General features: G+C 36.4%; 1 non-coding gene across 1 annotated transcript; it reads right to left on the bottom strand.

Annotated features, from left to right (window-relative positions):
* Positions 1-264: 264 nt before the first annotated feature.
* trnas-gcu lies at positions 265-346 on the bottom strand. Its single transcript has one exon. It is a non-coding gene; the product is annotated as a tRNA-Ser (tRNA).
* Positions 347-5,324: the final 4,978 nt, after the last annotated feature.

Genomic DNA, 5,324 nt, shown 5'->3' with positions numbered 1-5,324 from the left:
TGTTTTGTTTGAAAGTGATGTGACATACGGCTAAGTACGGTGACCCATACTCAGAATTCGTTCTCTGCATTTTGACCCATCCAAAGTGCACACACACAGCAGTGGGCAGCCATTTATGCTGCAGTGCCCGGGGAGCAGTTTGGGGGTTCGGTGCCTTGCTCAAGGGCACCTCAATCGTGGCCGGCCCGAGACTCGAACCCACAACCTTCGGATTACGAGTCAGACTCTCTAACCATTAGGCCACGACTTGCCCCCATAAAACTTCGACGAGGATGGGATTCGAACCCACGCGTGCAGAGCACAATGGATTAGCAGTCCATCGCCTTAACCACTCGGCCACCTCGTCTGTGTCCCGACCAGTTTTCTGAAGCATTTTTCAAACATCGGAAAGACCCTACCTTTAAATAATAACTTTGTTAGCTCCCAATTACTTCACGGTTGTAGTTGTAGAAAACTATGTCAACTCCCCACATGAGAAATGTGCTTTGTTTAGCTAAACAAATTAATTAGATTCACATAGCAAAATATAATAAATGTATATATCAAATTATTTAAAAAATAATATTTGCACAACCCTGTTTAATAAACTCTGAATTCACAGTCAAGAAAGTGCATATATGACTTATTTAATGGCTTTATTTAATTTATGTAAGTCAAAGGTGGGTGTGAGAATAATAAAAGCAAATACTAACACATTTTATTTTCCGATACAAACAAATTCTTCGCCACTCCAGTAGAAGAGGGACCATGTCAGCTGCTTTCAAGCAAGTTGGGTGGACCGGAACACTGAGGTAGTCAATGCTCCAATCACAGAGCTGTTCTTTGCTGAACCTTTTAAAGCATAAGGAATTGCTCAAAAGCCACAGCAGTGCTATACACAATGTGCTGCTGCAATTCAGGAGGATGTAGCTATAGAAGATAAAATCACAATTAAAATTCAGGAACGAGGCTCAACTGTGGAGACGAGCTTCAGGGAGGATGAGCAGCTGGTTCTTAAACGCAACATTTTGAGGAGCTTCTGTCTCAGCATGTCCAACTGTGAACTTGAGAAAGGCAGTAAAATCTCCTTGCAGAAGAAGCCCAGTAAGATTTTCAGATCTTGCTGTCTGTCTGAGATTTACTGAGGTTGACAATATCAACATTGTTTGTTTATCTTCTAAGAAAACTACTAAACATGATTTTGGGTGTGGTTGGAGCACTGCTGGCTGTCATGATTATCCTTTATACTGTAGTTTGTGCGCTAGTAAGGTAAGTCACAGGCTCTCGCTACTGTCCTATACATTTTTTTATAATAATATACAAGACAACACTGGGCTTCATTTCTCAGTCTTTTAGTGTAACGTGTAAATGTTCGGATCAGCCCCAAAAACACCTGTCCAAATTGGGAAGTATAATTTTCTTCATACACATGCATGTATGTTGAACACATAATCACCTGCAGAGTACCAGGAGTGTGCATGGCTGATTTGCATCTGGCAATGCCTAGAAAAGGCAAATCTCACACAGATGAAATGGCGAATACACAGAAAAAGCACATTTTTCTCTCATACCAGTGCATCCATTCTAGCTCCATGTAGGGAGTCAATGATGGTAGGAATCAGAAAATGACATACACACAAATTACAAGGCCGGTGTAACGTGTGTATAAAAGTACAGTACATGTAGAGGTTTAAATTAATGAGTTGACAAACTCAGGAGCACAAGTACATTTTGAAAGTGTATGATTTTTATGTAAAAAAAAAACATTTTTGTGTAAATTCTCCTATGATCCTTTTTACAAAATTAATCCTAGTACACAGTTATGTATTATGGATATAAACTCATATCTTTGTATATAGAGTTACTTCTACCTGACTGTACTGATCCCTGTACTCATAAGATCTGACGTCCTTTTTACAGACAGAAAAAAGAAGCGGAAAATGACCAACCAGTCCTACCAAGACCAACCATCTATATTGAAAAAGGGATTGATTTCTTCCTGGTGATGCTACTTTCCTAAAAACACAAGCCTACAACGAGTCCCATGTGTACACCACCACTGACGAGACATGGTGTATAGGCATCTTTCATAGCAGGACTGCAGTGGCCCTGGACACTTCAACGGACCATCAAGTGGACAGTTATCATGCTTTTACCTGCCCCATGGACACAACCATTATGGATCCTGGATATGAGCAGAATGTGGAGCGAGGACCTGATGAGGATGCCCACCGGCCTTTCCTGGCTCCACCCATAACATTTATCCCTTTGAGGATGGTAGATAACAAACTGTATATGTTCAAAACCCCAGGTGAGGAAAATCCAATCGACCTCTCTGCTGCAGAACCAGTGCTTCTGACTGCATTTCATGAATATGACTTTGATCAAGAATATGTTGAGTCCATGTAGAACAGGGGAAAATAAACCATGTGACTCAAGGGCTGGGAGATCTTATCTGGGATCAGAGAGGGTTAGGAAAGCAAGAAGCATTAGCCTGCATGTACTGAACTCTAACAGAACTATGTGTGTGTGTGTATCTACAGTCGCACACAGTTCTCTGTCCTGTTTTATGGACATTTTAAAAAGAAACTATGCATAATGTTTCTGTAAATCCTTTGTGGGGGTTTTTGTAGTTGTTTTTCCCCCAATTAAAATCTACTGACTAAAACATTCACAGATTCTTTATCTGCTTGTTAAAACTTTTCTTTTGTAATGGCATGTCAGAGACGCATGTCAGGATCTTTGTTGATCATCTTTTATTTGCTAGTTGTTCCTGATACTTCAGGATGTGGATTCAGCTGTGCAAATGTTCGTTTATTTTGGCATGCTTTAATATTTACTTATTTTATTTAATATTTAATATTTACATATTACTTATTATTACTTTAATAATTACTTTTTCACATAAAAATACAAAAATTAATTCAGATAAAAAAAACAGATGCATCAAATGTCACCTTTCCCTATCGCTTCTTTTCCCTCTATTAGACTTGAATTTATAATTGCAGCATCTTTATAATAAATGTCTGAAGCACCAGTCTCAAAAGCAGCGTGGAGAATGACCTTGTTTCTAATCCACACAGCTGCTGTTTCCTTTATCAGTACATTACTCAACATGAGCTTTTCTATAGCAGTGCCAAAATAAATAAATAAAAAGCCTTTAAAAATGAAAAAATATTTATTTTAGATTGTAAAATAGAAATAAATCCAGATAAAAGAGATACTATGCCAGGAAGCCAATTTTTGTTCAATCTTTTCCAAGACTAATTTTTGCAGCAGCTCCATCAGAGGTACATGAAGTATTTTTTCCACTCAATTTTCCATTCAAACACAGAGAGAGAGAGAGAGAGAGAGAGAGAGAGAGAGAGAGAGAGAGAGAGAGAGAGAGAGAGAGAGAGAGAGAGAGAGTTGTAATTACTAAATTGATTATTTCTTTCTTTTTTTAATGCTTTACTAAAGTCTAAACTTTACTGTACCGCTATCCTGTGATTTCCCAAAAGAAACATAAATGAACCTCTCACTTCAAGAGGAACTACTCTATACTCACAATAAAGATAAAACAATTTTACTGTGGAATTCTATAATAATTCACCATATTTGGCAGTATAATTGCACCAGTTGGCACTATTTTAATCCATTATAAAATGGAAATTTCAAGATGTTATTGATGTCAGATCAAAACAGCATAACATACTCTATGAGCAAAATAAATATCAGTCAATTTTACTGTGGAATTTTCTATTTATTTTCCTATATAAAGTCACTATATCTGTCAATAAAATTGCACCAGGAGGCAGGCACTATTTAATCGATTATAAAATTGATATTTCAAAATGTTAGAGAAACCAACTCATATCACTTCAGTATAACCTACTCTATGCTTTAACTGAAGATTGAGCAATTTTACTGTGGACATTTTTCTATATTAGCTCTCTATTTTCACTGCATCTGTCAAAATGATTGTGGCAGTAGGCACTTTGAATCCATGATAAAATGTACAATTTCAAATTGTTAGTTGATTAAACTGAATCAGTTCACTTTACACAAAGCTACACTATGCTAACAATAAATTCCAACTTATTTTACTATGGAATTTTTAAGTAAATGCTCTTCAAGTCACTATGTTTAATAATATAATTGGGGCAGTTTAATCCATTATTAAATGTACATTTCAAATTGTTAGATTATCAAACCAACTTAGATGAATTTATAATGAATGACCTATTCTATACTCACAATAAAGTTAAACCAATTTTACTGTGGAATTTTGAAGTAATTATCTTTCAAACTTTTTACATTGATTACAGCATTAAGTTTATATAATTCAGACAGTGTGTACCATTTAATCCATTATAAAATGGAAAATTCACATTGTTTGTTGATCATATTGACTCAAATCTGTTCTAAATGACCTACTCTATGCTTAAAATAAAGATTAATCAAGCATTTTACTATGGATCACAATAAATTAGTATAATTATAATTAATAATGGATTGTAGATATTTACCTTAAAATTCTAAAGTAATTTTTTTTTTGTATAGAGTAGGTCGTCTTGAAGTCAGATCAATTAGACATTTTCAAGTATTACTAGATCAATCAAAATCTGCTTCTGGTTACATTATATGGACAGATATTGTGACTTTGAATGAAAATAACTTCAAAATTCCACAGTTCGTATTCAGAATTATTCTATCTGTACTGTGAGCATAGAGAAGCTCAACATCAAAGTGAACCCTTTCGGTTTGATCAACTAACAATTTATTCTGTCCATTCAAAATTCAATCAAATTTGGAAATGAATAAAAATATCAATTACTTTATATTAAAATAGACAGTAAATTTGAAGAACTATTAATCAAAAATCCTGCAGTAAAATTGTGAGCATAGAGGAGGGCATACTTAAGTGATCTGATTTGGTTTGATCACCTAACATCTCAAAATGTTCATTTTATAATTAAAAATCTTATTATGTAATTTGATAAAATATGATCTTCATTCATTCATTCATTCATTACCGCTTTATCTGAACTACCTCTGGTCACGGGGAGCCTGTGCCTATCTCAGGCGTCATTGGGCATCAAGGCAGGATACACCCTGGACGGAATGCCAACCCATCACAGGGCACACACACACTCTCATTCACTCACGCAATTACACACTACGGACAATTTTCCAGAGATGCCAATCAACCTACCATGCATGTCTTTGGACCGGGGGAGGAAACCGGAGTACCCGGAGGAAACCCCCGAGGCACGGGGAGAACATGCAAACTCCGCACACACAAGGCAGAGGCGGGAATCGAACCCCGACCCTGGAGGTGTGAGGCGAATGTGCTACCCACTAAG

The sequence above is a fragment of the Tachysurus fulvidraco genome, chromosome 7 (genome assembly GCF_022655615.1).
Source record: "Tachysurus fulvidraco isolate hzauxx_2018 chromosome 7, HZAU_PFXX_2.0, whole genome shotgun sequence".
Lineage (NCBI taxonomy): Eukaryota > Metazoa > Chordata > Actinopteri > Siluriformes > Bagridae > Tachysurus > Tachysurus fulvidraco.
This window is presented reverse-complemented; position numbering and strand designations above follow the sequence as displayed.